This window comes from Peromyscus leucopus, chromosome 7 (genome assembly GCF_004664715.2).
Source record: "Peromyscus leucopus breed LL Stock chromosome 7, UCI_PerLeu_2.1, whole genome shotgun sequence".
Lineage (NCBI taxonomy): Eukaryota > Metazoa > Chordata > Mammalia > Rodentia > Cricetidae > Peromyscus > Peromyscus leucopus.
In genome coordinates this window covers 99,429,218-99,444,970 of record NC_051069.1, presented here as the reverse complement: position 1 = coordinate 99,444,970, position 15,753 = coordinate 99,429,218, and the positions used below count along the sequence as shown (strand labels likewise).

The window sequence follows — 15,753 nt, the reverse complement described above, 5'->3', positions numbered from 1 at the left end:
CTTAGTGTTGGTAGCTCTCCTTCCCACTGACATTTATTTGGCATCTAAACCCCTTCATTTGTCTTCCCACATCTGGTTAAAAAAAAGGGGGAGGGGGTTAAATTGCAGCAGTCCATTTAGTAACTAACAAAGAATGATAAATCAAAACATTCTGCAAGTTTTGAAGCTTTATTTCCATACCGTAGTGCATGACAATAACCACAGAGCAACAAACAGAACCAAACATTATACATCCCTCGCTATAAAAGGAGTAAAAATTATCTAATTAAATGGGGAGAGACAAACTTGGCTTTCCACTGTTTCAATGTGAAGATCTGTATCAATGATTCACACATTGAGTGTGACCTAACTTCCTACATGAATCACACTTTCCGAAATTCTTATTCGGTATGAGTGTATTAAATACGAGGTCATCGTCTCTCTGTAGTTGTTAAACAGAGCATGATGTTGGTTAAATCGGGCTAACTCTGAAGATATTCAAGCCATGGTAAACCTGGCCAACTCTCCCTGCAACATTATGCATTCTCCAGTAATTGCAGCTTTTCACACCTACTCCTGGAGCACACACTGGGGGGGGGGGGGGGGGGGGAGAGACACGTCAAACACTGATTAAGAATGTATCCATCCATACCCTGCACTCCATCTCCTCGTTTCCTTACTGCATCTCTTCCCATTGTGATAACACAACACAAATAGCAGTCACTCTGTTATCCTTACACAGTTTTGAATCAACCTACTGTACAAAAAACTGTGGCAAAAATGCTGAGTCACTAAATGGAAAAATAAAAAAGAGCTACAAATAGTGGAAGTTTAGGATGCCCTTTAGCCGTGTTCCAGCATTTTGTTTGTACGTCTCGGGGTGGGGAAAAAAAAAAAAACACATAAAGCAAACATTTGAACTTTTCTCCTTTGGGTTTTCTTATGTCCCCTGCTTCCTGCTGGATATCCACAGCAAAGGCAAACCAGGCCTGGCTGGAACTATGGAACTCCACTCCACAATGTGGGTGTAAATAACGCCCCGTATTAGTCAAGCATTAACCCTGACCGTCCTGCCCCGAGCCTGTTAAGCCCGCGCTTCAATTCAGATCAAGAAGGAAGCAAGGCAAGGGGGGGAATCTCATTAAAAAAAGCTACGCCCTCCACCGGCTTGACACCGTTCCCGGGGTGGCGGCTCCTCCTGGGACAGACTGAGGACAGAGTCTGAGGGAGTGTGGCGCTGGGAACGAGCAACGGGAGCTGGGGCACCCAGCTGTCCCAAGTGATGCCCGGTCCAAGGGGCGTAACCCCTTCTTCCCTCGCGGGGGGCCGGAGAAGCGGGAGCCGGCGAGCCGCTATGCGACCCCCAGTCCGGAGCCGCCCCGGGGCAGCTCCCCGGGACAGCCGGGCCCGCCGCCTGCTCTTACCTGCGTGTGGAGCGGGCTGAGGCTGCGGCGCCGCCCGGAAGGGCCGGAGCGGCCGCCCGGGAGCGGGGCAGGGGCGCGGCGGCCACACTCTGTCCCTACCCCGTCCACCGCGCAGGCCGCGGGGAGGCAGAAGAAAGGCTCCTCGCGCCGCGGCCGGTCGTGCAGTCACACGCAGGGTGCCCTTCGCGCCGCGGCCGGGACGGCGAACAAGACCCGGGATGAGCCGCAGCCCGAGCGGCGGCTGCAGCTGCGGCGGTGGCGGGGCAGAGGGGCGGGGCCACCGGCCGGCGACCCGCTCACCCGGAAGTAGTTGTGGCAGGCGGGCGGCGGGTGGACCGGCGCGCGCCACACATAGGCTTGCTGCCTGGCCGGCGGGGCGCCGGGGTCGCATCAGAGGATGGAGCGGGTGGCAGGGAAGGCGACTCGCTCTCGCTCAGGCCGGGCCTGGCCCCGAGAGTTGGTACCGGAGCCTCGCGAGGCCGCACTTACCGTAATTTTGGTCTCTAAGCGGTCTGGCGGGAGGGCTTGGGGTAAGTGAGACACCTGGCGCGCCGACGGTGGGAAAGGATGTGGAGGGTGGGTGTGGCGGAACGAGATGAAAATACCTGATTTTAAAGGAACTCCCAGCTGAGGCTGTGGGGCAGTTAATCGGGTGCTCGCTTGGTGTGCCTGTAGCCCTGGGTTCCATTCCCACCATAAAGCCAGGTATGATGCCCTACACCTGTTGTAGGTTCAGGTACCCTGAAGCCTGTAGCAGAGCGCGGGAGTTTGAATCACCATAGTGAGACCCGTTCACACACACACACACACACACACACACACACACACACACACACACACAGGCACGCACACCACACACACACACAGGCACGCACACCACACACACACACACACACACACACACACACACACAGGCACGCACACCAAATTGTGGACCTGTCCTTCAATCCCAAAGTGTCTGGAAACCCAGCAGGTTCAAAGTTCAAGGCACCGGACTTACCTCCTAATTGAGCAGGTGAACTTGAGCAGATAAACAAGGTGATGACAGGCTGTCGTGGAACTCAGCAGCAAGCAATGAGGAGAAAATTTTGAGGGTGAGGTCTCTGGCTGGGGAAGATGGTCAGAGAAGACCTCTAACAGGAAGTGATAGCTGAGCAGGTTTCTGGGGGAAAGGGCACAAAATGCTCTTGGACTCAACCTCCCACCTACAAAGATTGCAGATTTCAGAAACCCACGAATAAGCCCACAGATTCCATGTTAGGGTTTTGTCTAATGGCTTCTAGAAGGACTTTCTGGATTGCCCATCCCACTGAGACATCAAAGGCTTGATCAACCTTAATGTCCCTGGGGATGTCACTACGGCATCAATCCTGAAGGTTCAGCACACAGGGGAAAGTGTGCTAAGACAAACTGTGTGTGTATCTGTCTGTCTGTCCACATACACACTTGGCATACATGGGGGACAACCTTGGGTGTTGTTCCTCAGGAGCCATACTCCTTGGTTCTTTTTTAAGACATTAAATCTCTCATTGACCTGGAACTCACCAGGTCGGCTAAGGCGGCAGCCTCTCCAGGGCTGGGATTACAGGAATGCGCCACCACACCTGGCTTTCTTTTTCTGTAAAAATAGGCATTGAGGTAGAGTTCTGAAGCAGCTTTAGAAGTTCACTCTTGCTGTTCCTTCATATTTTGCCATCTCTTTGGCAAGAAAAACAACAGCTGCACCTCTTGTTGTAAGAGTCTGAGATCAAATGATTCGAATCTTGTGGAGAATGTTGTAGACTGACACTAACATTTTGTCATTACAAGGAGTTCCTGACTCGGTCTATGACCCTGGATTGTATCGTAGGCATTCTTTCTCTGCACATTAACTATTTCTTTCTGCCAAAAATATCTGTTCCCAGATCTTTATGGAATATTTTGACATGTGAATGCCCCAGGTCTGTGTGGGCTGGCTGCTCTGGGGACATATTAATAGATGAAGGAAATTTTTGCAAATGTTTATGCAATTTTGGAGAATGAGATGGCTGGATCTGTGCATATTTATTCTTTCCACAACAAATCATAGTTTTCCTTGATGATGCCAAAAAATAAAATTATTCCTTTTTTAATAACAAATACTCATTGCTGTGTTTACTTACCTGATTCAGGTATTATACTTTTTTATTTCTACTATTATGTTTGTTTGTTTGTTTGTTTGTTTGTCTTTTGAGACAGGGTTACTCTTTTGTTAACAGTCCTGGCCATCCCGGAACTCTATTTGTAGACCAGGCTGGCCTTAAATTTACAGAGATCCGACTGCTTCTGCCTCCTAAGTGCTGAGATTAAAGACATGCACTACCACCACCCAGCTATTTCTACTATTGTAATAGGTGAAAATTGATATATTTTTAACATAAATTTCTCTTAATGGCATTAATGTGTTTTTCATGTTTCTCTTTTCATATTTTTAGACAAATTTGTCTTGGCAAAAGCAATACTATGTTTCTTTATTTGGAACACATATCTGGAAACATCATTAGTTCAAACATTAAAAATAAGCTACTAAAAGTTGTGTTTGCTTGCACAAGATCAAGCCAATCAAAAATTCAGCATGGATGGCAGAGGAACTCCTGAGACCTCAACCCTTGTAACCAAGAGCTATTGACAGTTGTTGGCTGCTGAAGAAAGGAGAGAAACTGCTTTGTAGACGTGGCCATGCCCCAGCACCTGGCCCCACACCTGTGTACATATAGTCAACAATAATTGGACTCAGGAGTGGAAAGATGGCTCAGTGGTTAAGAACACATACTGCTCTTTCAAAGGACTGAAGTTTGACTCCTAGCACCCACCTTCTGTGGCTTACAACCATCTGTAACTCCAGCTCAAAGGAAATCTGCCACCTCTGGCCTCATTGGGCACCTGCACTCATGTGTACATATTCACACAGAGACACACATATATGCATAATTAAACATAATAAAAAATAAATCAGAGCTAATAATTGGTCAGGACTATTACTACTAATAATTTTAAAGTTGAAAGGAGAATGGACTAGGAGTTCCCAGGGAGAAGGTAGAGGGAGGTAGTGGGTGGGGGTAGATAAGATCGAAATACATTATGTGCATATATGAAATTTTCAGAGAATAGAAAGATCTTTTAATGGGCTGCTTGGGCTAAGGCGATGGGTCCACAACTAAAGCACTTGATGTGGCATGAAAACCAGAGTTCGTATGCCCAGAATCCACATAAATGCCAGGCAAGTGTGGAGTTCATTTGTAATACTAGCATTAGAAAGCAGAGACAGGGTCTCCAGGGCAGACTGGCTAACCAGACAAGTCATATCCATGAGCTTTGTGTTCAACTGGAAAACCCTGCCTCATGAATATGGTGGCAAACACCCACACGTATGTGAACACAAATGCACATTATTCACATACACAAGAAAAAAATAGGCTGCCACTTTGTAAGTCTAATATTGTGTGTGTGTGTGTTGGGGCATTTTTAAATTTTTTGTTTTCTCTTTATAAGCCTATGGAAACTGGGTAATATAATTGCCATAGGCTATGTAGGTCTATTTTGTATTCTTATAAATTTTCCTTGTCTAGATTTACTGTTTTCTTTTGATGTCATCTCTCTGTGTGTGTGTGTGTGTGTGTGTGTGTGTGTGTGTGTGTGTGTGTGACCCAAATTTCATTAGTATCATCTTATATACCTATAGTCATTTGTTTTGTTTTATTGTTTTTCAAGACAGGGTTTCACTGTAGCCCTAGCTGTCCTAGAACTCACTCTGTAGACCAGGCTGGCCTTGAACCCAGAGATCCACCTGCCTCTGTCTCTGCCTCCTGAGTCCCGGAATTAAAGGTGTGTGACGCCACCACCCAGCTCCTATAGTACATTCTTATCTAGACTTTAGTTTTTGTTTCATATCAAAAAGGCGCCACTTTCCAGTCCTTCACTCCTGTGTGATCCACTCAGTTATATTTGATTGGCTCTTTTCCTTCACTAAATAAGCAGGTGTCAATAGCTAGCTAATAAATCTGCCATGGTTCTCATCTCAAGCTAAGTTTATTTTCCAAAATTCTACCAGAGTCAGATATGGTGGTTGTGTTAGTTACTTGTCTATTACTGTGATAAAACACCATGACTGAGACTCCATATAGAAGGAAGGGTTGTTTGGGCTTATGGTTCTAGAGGGACAAGATGCCATCACCGTCACAGGGAAGGGTCAAGCATGGCAGCTGGAGCAGCAAGCTGAGTGCTCAGATCTTGATCCATAGGCATGAAGCAGAGAGAACAACCTATAAATGAGTCTTTGAACTCTGAAAGCCCAACCCAGTGGCATACTTCCTTCAGCAAGCCACACCTCCTAATATTGTGTTTGTGTGCATTTTTAATTTTATTTTTAAACCTCACCACCAAATGGTGACCAGATATCCAAATACATGAGCCTATGTGGAGCACTCTCAATCAGACCACCACAGTGACTCACTCCTGTAATCCTGCACTTGAAGGGCTGAAACAAGGGATTACTGAAAGTTAGGCCAGCCTGGCTAACAAGTAAGAGCCTACCTGTTAATTAATTATTTCCAGACAGACAACAAAATTGAAAATTACTCATTTGAAAGATTTTTTTTTTGCTTCTGCTTATACTGTTCCATGCCATCCTACCCTCAGTAAGTTCTATAAGCCTGTGTGTGCATTTTAATGCATCTGATCACAAATATTTTTAGAGGTTAGTGTTGAAGTAAAAGGAAAGAGAGTCCTTCCTCACTTGGCTGGAGAGAGAAAACAGTTTAAACACTGCTGGTTGGTTCTGTCAACTTGATACAGACTTAGATGCTTTTCTACTACTGTGACAAATCACATGGCCAAGGTAACTTACAGAAGAAAGCATTTAGGGACTTAGAGTTTCAGAGGGTGAGTCCATTGCCATCATGACAGGGAGAATGGCAGTAGGCAGCAGACATGGCACTGGAGCAGAAGCTGAGAGCTCACATCTGATTCACAAGCAGGAGGCAGAAAGCTAAGTGGCTATAACATGGACTTTTGAAACCTCAAAGCCAGCCCACAGTAAAGCATCAACAAGGCCATGCTTCCTAATCCTTCCCAAACACTTCCACCACCTGCGGTCCAAGCAATCAAATGAATAAGCCTTTGGGAGCCATTCTTATTCAAATTATCACACAAACTTAGACATATCTGAGAAGAGGGATATTAATTGAGAAAATGCCTTCATTAGAATTTCTGTAGGCAAATCTGTGAAGCATTTTCATGATGATGATTGGGGTGGGAGGGTCCAGCTCACTGGATGGTGCCACTCCTGAGCAGGTGGTCCTGGGTTGTATGAGAAAGCAGCTGAGCCAGTAAGAAGCAAACCCATGGCTTCTGCTTCAGATCCTGTCTCCACGTTCCTGCCCTGACATAAGTCAGGAATGGACTGTTACCTGAAGTAAGGTTGCTTTTTGTCGTGGACTTTATTACAGCAATAGAAACCAAACTGGAACAAATACCTAAGCATCAAAAGGAGAATGCCATAGCCTTTAATGCAGAATCGCAAGTAACTCTGGCTCTGCACAGATTCTTCCAGAAGGGGCAGTTTGCCTAGGAAAAAACAAGGAAGTATAAAGTACTTTCTTTAGTCTTAAAAGTGAGGAAAGATTGATAAGAAGGAAGAAGCTGTTTCGATATCAGTTTCATTTGAATGCCTTATCACAGATAATCAAGTGGTAGCTGTTTCTGCACTTATAAATGAGCAATAAAACTTCTTGTCATCCATTGCATACCAAGCACACAGGCAGTAGAAACATGACCATAAAATAAGACCTCTCCCCTTAAGGAGATTTAGATTTATTTTGATGGGTATGCAGGTTTTGCCTGCATGTATGTATGTGCACCACATGCATGCTTGGTACCCTCAGAGGTCAGATCCCCTGGAAATGGAGTTATGGATTGTTGTGAGCTACCAGGGGTGGCTGGGAACTGACCCTGGTTCTTCTGCAAGAGTAGCAAGTGCTCTTAACCATTGAGCCATCTCTTCAGCCCCTAAATACACTTTGAAATGACTGTGATACTCTTTCTATGTTCCAGATACTTCCTCAATGGAAGTGGAGATCCAGCAGGAAGGAGGAAAGATGTGGGGGTTTTGTTGTTCTTTGTTTTCATGAGACTTGCTGTCCTGTAAGAGAGTCAACCTTACAAAGGAACTTTACAGCCCAGCAAGTCTGAATAGGTGTGCACTGTCACGAAAGCACAAAAATATGTGGTTCCTTACCTAATACAGTGAGTCAGGTGTAGAGCACACACTAATATAGTGTGGCAGGTGTAGAGCACACACTTATAATCCCAGCACTGCAACACTTAGAAGGCTAAGAAAAGGACCATGAGCTTGAGGCCACTCTGAAGATCCCATCTCAAAAAGGGGAGGGGGATTGCAAGACGGCTCAGAGGGTAAAGCACTGACTGTACCATCCTGATCACCTGAGTTCGTTGCGAGACCCCACAGCCTCTGGCCTCCACTCTCCCGTGCGGCATGCTCACACCCACACTCACATCATACACACACAATAACGAATGAATTTTTAAATGGCTGCATTCATCTTGTACAGGGAAGAAGGGAGCCGTGGGAAGGTGAGGGCTAGAAAGACGACTAGATGTCCTAAGAGAGTTGACTGGAGAAGTAAAGGGAGGCTTAGGGAGGAAGAGTTGCCCTTTAAGAAGGTAAAACAGTATAAAATGGTTTCTGCATAGCCCAAGCGCCTATAGGCAGCGAAGCATCTGCCTTCGGGAAGCCCAGCCCCAAAGGAAGGGTAGAGCAGTGGGAATAGTTACGGCAGTTGAGAAGGTCCTCAGTCAGGAAGCATGGAAGGATGGTTTGGAGCAGAGAAGGACATTCTGGGGAGAGAGGAATAAAACTTACATGTTGTGAATTTTTTATTATGTAAGACATTATACAAATTATGTCATTTAACTTACACATGATGTCTTTGGAGAAGCATCCAGTGCAGTAAGACTTAACATTAGCTTTCACTTAGCATGTTGTTTCCCCAGGTTATTAAATAGTCTTTAAAACAGTTGATGAATCATAACAGTCCTGCATCAAAATGAGCCATGACTTATTCTACTCATTCCCTATGTCTGGACCTTGTGACTTTTTCTCATCAAAAATGCTATTATTGAAGAGTCTTGTCTCTCTGGTAACGTCCATAGGGAGGACTATTTTAGCTGGTTTGCTATAAATAAACTTTAGGCAGGAAGAGCAGTTAGGCTATCCTAGTAACTCAGGGTTAGAAGAAGTAATTTCAGTCTAAAGAAATTTTGAATAGAAACAGCAAGACTTTGCTTAGAGAATGGATTCAGGGTATGAGACAAAGGGCAATAGATAAATAACACTTGAGGTTTGGGACCTTGAGTGCCCAGAAGGATTGGGTTGCCATCAATCAAAGTTTGGAAGTCAGAGAAGGTCTACAAGATTTCGAGAAATAATCTCCCCAGACATTCTGAGCTCCAGATACCTGGTAGATATCTGAGCAGGAATGTCAAGTCCACACTATGCAAATCATTAATTCATGAGACACCTACATAGGAAATACAAACATGCATATTAGGAATATGAGCATATTAGGAATATGAGCAGTACCTTGAGAATTAAGTGGAGCTGTTGAGGGTTTAAGGCCTCTTACCCTTTGGTGTAGGTGGTTGTGTTTGTAGATAGTTATCAATTTATATCCATTCAGATCTTTATATATCTTAATATAATTAAAATATAATTATTATTAATATAATTACTATGTCCAATTCACTTGTTTGCAAAAGAGTTTATACTTTAATTTTGTTCATTTGTTTTTTGAGACAAGGTCTCACTGTATAGTCCTAGCTGACTTGGAACTCACTATGTAAACCAAACTGGCTTTGAACCCACAGAGAACCACCTACTTCTGCTTCTTGAGTACTGAGATTAAAGGTATGCAACATCATGCTCAACTATTCTTTTTAAGATTAATTTTTGTGTATGAGTGTTTTGCCTACATGCATGTCTGTTCACCACATGTGTGCCTGGTGCCCATGGAGTGCAGAAGAGGGCATTGGATCCCCTGGAACTATAGCTATGGATAGCTGTGAGCCACCACATGGGTGCTGGGAATTGGACCCAGATCCTCTGAAAAAGCAGCCAGTGCTCTTAACTGCTGAGCCATCTCTCCAGCCCTCCCCACTCCTTGAAAATACTGGTTTTTATCTTCCCAAGATTATGTTTTTTTGAGGAAAGATCTATTTTCTATACACCATAATACCATGTCCCTAAAACACATTTACAATGTTCATAGAATAAAATAAAATACCTAAATATAAAGTGCGGTGGGATAATTCTTTTGTACACTATAAAGATTTGTCACTCGAATTGATTTAATAAAACACTGATTGGCCAGTAGCCAGGCAGGAAGTATATGCAGGGCAACCAGACTGAGAATGTTGGAAAGGAGAAGGGCAGTCAGAGTCGACAGCCAAACACAGAGGAAGCAAGATGAGAATGTTGTACTGAGAAAAAGTACCAAGCCATGTGGCTAAACGTAGATAAGAATTATGGGTTGATTTAAGTGTAAGAGCTAGTTAATAATAAGCCTGAGCCACCAGCCGGGCATTCATAAGTAATATTAAGCCTCCAAGTCAATTATTTGGGAAGCAGCTGCTGGGTATTTGGGAATAGACAAACAGGAGAGAAACATTCCGCCTACAATAGAGCTTTTTGTTTCTTCTGTTTTTATAAAAGGTCAACTTTTGTTATTTTAAGACAGAGTCTCACTCTGTATTCCTGTCTAGTCTGGTCTCACTGTGCAGCCCAGACTGACCTTATGATGATCACTACACACAGATTTCAGTTTTCTTACTTATAAATATTTAATTTAGACACATTGAAGTGCCCTAGGAAAATAAAGACTAAGGTAGAGTTTTCAATCCATTGCAACTTGTGGTCATTTCAGCTCAGGAATGAAAAGAACCTTCTGCAGCAACAAAAATCCCATGGCTCCTCCATACTGGCTTTATTCTCAGACTCCTGAGGCACCAAGAAAGTTCTTAATAACTTCAGTTTTACATACACTCTAGATCCCTCAAGAAAGAGATTCTCCTAGGAGCCCTGGTGTTACTTTCCCACTGAAAGGATTACTTTCCCATTCCTTAGGGCAGTGGTTCTCAACCCTCCTAATGCTGGGACCCTTTAATTAGGTTCCTCATTTTGTGGTGACCCCCAACCATAAAATTATTTTGTCTTGACTTCATAACCGTAACCACAATATTCTTCCAAAACAGACTGGCACGCACACCTTTAATCCCAGAATTTGGGAGGCAGAGGCAGGCCGATTTCTGTGAGTTCAAGGCCAGCCTGGTCTATAGAGCTAATTCTAGGACAGTCAGTGCTACACAAAGAAACCTGTATCTAAAACAAAACAAAGCATAAAAAAAGGAAGAAAAAGAAAATGGGATGAATGGTCAGAAACAGTGTCTGCTGTACCAGTTACACAAAAGCCTGAGCCTCCTCAAGCCTAGGGTGTGGTGGCACATTTATAATCCCAACCCTGGGGAGGCTGAGGAAGAAGTGTTAAATCCAAAGCCAGTCTGTCTTGAAGAATACTATGGTTTAAATAGACACTTGGTTCCCAGCTGGGGTGGGGTTTGGGGAGCTTGTGGAATGTTAGAGAGAAAAGGTGCCTAGGAGACTGACATGGGCTGCTGGAAGCCGGCCTTGAAGTTTCAGCTGAGAACTGTTTTGCCTGATCCACCAAGATATGAAGAGCCCAGACCACACACACCGACCACCATGAGCTCTGCCGTGATGGACTGACGTTCCCCTAAAGCATAAGCCAGAGTAAATCCCCCCTTCCTTATGTTTCTTCCGTTAAGTATTTGATCACAAAAGTGAGAATCGTAACTAGGGAAAGGAGAAGAAGAGATTTGTCTTGACGCCTACTTTGAATGCGTCCCAATTTCATGCCCCGAACTCGATCATCAGGCTGTTAAAGAACAAGTTCGCATTGCTGTGTGTCACCAAAAAAGTAAACATTAAGGCATGACTACAGAAGTGAACCATCTGGAACGGTCAGTATTTCAGCACTTCACTTTCCAAAACACTCCCACCTGGCCTTGCAGGTTGTTTCTTGTCTTTATAGTTCCTTCCTATTGTCAGTTTGCAGGAAAGTGTTCATTTGCTTTCCGTCAATGCCCTGGGGACAGGGTGGCTGCTGACTTAGCCGACAGTGAATCAGCTGGAAGGATCTCGAAAATGCATCTACAGATAGGTTCCTTTCTAGCTTCACTGCTTCCTCTTTATACCAAAACATTATTTCCTCCACCTGGTGTGTGAGCCACTTCATGTAACACCATTAACGTCATTTAAATTCTGCTGCAGACACCACCAACCATTATGTCCAACTACAGAGGAACAGACACAGAAAACATGGTTCATATACAAATGGAATATTTTTAGCCAAGAAGAGTGAAGTTAGTCAAGCGGTGGTGGCGCACGCCTTTAATTCCATCACTCAGGAGGCAGAGGCAGGCGGATCTCTGTGAGTTCAAGGCCAGCCTGGGCTACAGAGTGAGTTCCAGGACAGCCAGGGCTACACAGAGAAACCCAGTTTTGAAAAACAAACAAGCAAACAAAACGTGAAGATATGTCACTTGCAGGAAAATGGATGCAACTGGTTGGAGGTTCTGTTAACCGATTAAGCCAGGCCCAGAACGATGAGCATCTATCTTTTCTCTCATTTACAGTTCCTGGATTTCATATAGTTACATGAAATCGTGCATATATAAAATGAAAATAGAAGTAAAATTGTCTAGGGAACAAAGGGCACAGATGAGAGGGGAGGGGCATGGCAAGGGGGAGATGGGAGTAGGAGGGCTTGCTCGATGGGCAGTATACCCTGTCTGGAAAGTTTTCAAACGGAAGTAGAGAAAGGAGCTTACCGGAGAACACCTGCCACTTTGGTATAAACAGAGCTGGAGACGGTCTCTGGAGTTGGAGATGGTCCCCCTCATTTCCTACTTGTTCTAAGAAGTACTTGGAGTCAATGAGGTGTAGTGGGTAGCCATTCCAGCTTTGATCTGGAATATTGTCAGCCAAAGGAAGTGAATGGTTTCTAGAGTCACCTTATAAGCTGGTGCTGGGCACAATGCGGGGCAGCTTGTGTTAACAAGCATGTTGGAGGGAACCTCCACTCTGTGGCCCATTCACCAGAATTGTAGAAACTGGCTTTAGATACTTAAAATGGGACATAATAATGAAACAAATAGAATGTAGCTATTATATTTTCTATTACAGGAATGACAGAATATGTATTTGAATATACAAAGCTGTTACTGAACAGTGTGTTCTACATAATCTCAATCTTGTTAACTATTACACACAGAATAATACTAAATAAAAGACACTGGATGTTAACCTTAATAAATGGAATTTCTGGGGATTGAGCCATCAGCGCTTGGTTAAGAGCATAAATCGCTTTTGTAGAGAGCTCCAATTTGGCTTCCAATACCTGTGTGGAGCTCAGAACTACCTGTGACTCCTGCTCCAGGGGATCTAACACCTCCTTTGGTCCCCACTGATGCTGTGCTCATGTACACTAAGACTTGCACACATTCATATACATAATTAAAAATAAAATCTTTTTTTTAAAAGATTTATTTATTTATTATGCATACAATGTTCTGTCTGCATGTATGCCTGCAGGCCAGAAGAGGGAGCCAGATCTCATTACAGATGGTTGTGAGCCACCATGTGAGTGCTGGGAATTGAACTCAGGACCTCTGGAAGAACAGTCAGTGTTCTTAACCTCTGAGCCATCTCTCCAGCCCAAAAAATAAAATCTTTAAGAAATAAAGTTACTGGTTATTTTAATTTTTGCTTTCTTAAGTATCCCAAAATGAAATATACTCTACCTGTAGTCAGATGAATTCATTTTTTAAAGAAAAATAATTATAATGATGCTGTACAGGGTCTGAATATTTGTGTCTGCTTAAAACTCCGAATTTTAAATCCTAACCACCAAAAAGATGGCATTTAGTTATAGAACCCTTAGAGGTGATTAGGTCATGATGGCAAAGTCCTTATAAAAGAGACCTAAGAAAGAGCTGCCACCCTGGGTGAGAAAACAGCTGTCTGTTGAGAAATGGGCCTTATCCAGACACCAGATCTGCTGGTGCATCATTGTGAACTTCCCAGCCTCCAGAGTAAGTTTCTTTTGTTGATAAACCACCTAGGCTTTGGTATTTTATTTCAGCAACTCAGACTCACAAAGTCAAGTCCCTGAGCTTCTTGGCATTGGGCTCAGGTGTCTAAATGTCCACTACTGAGGAAAGAGCACTTCCCTTTTTCTTCAGACCCATTGAACAGAGAGATGCACAGTAACCACCACAAAGGTCAGTCCAAGTCACTTCTTGTGAATGGCCTGCACGTCACTAAGCAAGCTCTCAAGGCAGTCATAGCTGGAGCCCGGGTTGAAGTGGGCCGCAATTATCAGGTCGGGCTTCACTGGACACAAAGACACCATGTACAAATCCTGTGGGTGGCAATAAGAGTTGATACGGGCATTGTTTCTCAAGGACATCGCTTTGAAATGTTCTGGACTCAGCAGTGACACCAGGCCCCCAGCTGCCACAACAGCTGTTGTCACACAGGTCACTCAACCAGTTCTGAGACCACGCTGATTCCTAGACATATGGACCAGGGAGAAGAGAGAGGAAAGTCTGGATTTCCCATAAGCAGGCGCATGGAGCTTGAGGGGACAGCCAGAAACATCCTGTGAGACAAGGCAGTTTTCCGCTGGACAAGTGGATTCACCCGCTATCCAGCTCTTGAACTACTTGACTGTGTTTTATGGACTTAACTCTGTGCTTGAGAGGTTGACCAGAGTACTCTTCCCACTGCTTCCTTATTCCTTGTGCAGTCTTGGGAAGTTCTCTTCTTTCAATTATAATAACGAGGCCCTGTGTGCCTACTTCCAGGCCTTCTGTGAGGATCCCACATGGAACTATAATTTTTGTGAACTATCAAATGCTATACAAATTTGAGGCATGCTCATTACTGTGACTAAGTGATTTACATCACAAAGCCCCTTTAATTGTATGTTAACAACTAATGTTCCCTTAGCCTATCATAAATTTAGACAGCTAAGACACAACTACAGAGAATTTTAGAATAGAAGGTCACTTCTGCATTCTCCTATGTTACATAGGAATTTAAGGAATAAGAAAGCCATGTTCACGCAGCTGCAGATATGGCTCAGCTGTGAAGAGTGCTTACTGTTCTTCCAGAGGACTAGGGTTCAGTTCCCAGCACCCACATCAGGAAGTTCACAACCTCCTGGAACTCCAGTCCCAGGGCATCTGACACCCTCTGACCTCTACCAGCACCTGCATGCAAGGGGTACACATTAAACTCACAGAAGCGTACACACATAAAAATAAGCACACCTGGCCAGGTGGTGGTGGCGCATGCCTTTAATCCCAGCACTCGGGAGGCAGAGCCAGACAGATCTTTGTGAGTTCAAGGCCAGCCTGGGCTACAGAGTGAGTTCCAGGAAAGGGACAAAGCTATACAGAGAAACCCCGTCTCGAAAAACCAAAAAAAAAAAAAAACACATTTAGAAATAGAGAAGCGGCCGGCGGTGGTGGCGCACGCCTTTAATCCCAGCACTCGGGAGGCAGAGCCAGGCGGATCTCTGTGAGTTCGAGGCCAGCTTGGGCTACCAAGTGAGCTCCAGGAAAGGCGCAAAGCTACGCAGAGAAACCCTGTCTCGAAAAAACCAAAAAAAAAAAAAAAAAAAAAGAAATAGAGAAGCAAGAAACCCATGTTGGTTTAATGGTTTGTTGTTGTTGTTGTTGTTGTTGTTGTTGTTTTTCGAGACAGGGTTTCTCTGTGTAGTTTTGGTTCTCCTGTCCTGGATCTCTCCCTGTAGACCAGGCTGGCCTCACAGAGATCTGCCTGGCTCTGCCTCCTGAGTGCTGGGATTAAAGGCGTGCACCACCGCAGCCTGGTTGTTTTAATGTTTTATAGGTATATCTTTGAATGCACATTGATCAGTGTAAACGGAGGCAGAGCTTTCTGTCCCGTAAGCTTGATTATATGGGGGGGGGGGGGGTTGCTTCCCAAATTACCACACAGAGACTTATATTAATTATAAATGTTTGCCCAATGGCTCAGGCTTATTACTAACTAGCTCTTACATTTAAATTAACCCATATCTACTAATCTATACATCACCATGTGGCCTGCAGCTTACCAGATCTCTGGCACCTTGTTTCATGGGCTACTGGACAGCATCTGCCCTGACTCCACCCTTCTTCATCTCTGTCTTCAGTTTGATTGTACCACCCA

General features: G+C 44.4%; 1 protein-coding gene across 23 annotated transcripts in view; it reads right to left on the bottom strand.

The window, feature by feature from the left end:
* The window catches only part of Lrrfip2 (LRR binding FLII interacting protein 2), a 120,108-nt gene extending 118,197 nt beyond the window's left edge, over window positions 1–1,911 (bottom strand). For 6 of the 23 annotated variants that reach the window (XM_028860042.2, XM_037207975.1, XM_028860037.2 and 3 more), the window contains exons 1-2: window positions 1,404–1,671; window positions 1–72 (exon numbers count right to left, since the gene is read on the bottom strand). The gene's annotated coding sequence lies outside the window, so the exon portion shown is untranslated. Of the gene's footprint in view, window positions 73–1,403; window positions 1,677–1,892 lie in introns of those variants that run through there. The other 17 variants (XM_037207972.1, XM_037207976.1, XM_037207977.1 and 14 more) reach the window with 9 other exon arrangements.
* Window positions 1,912–15,753: the final 13,842 nt, after the last annotated feature.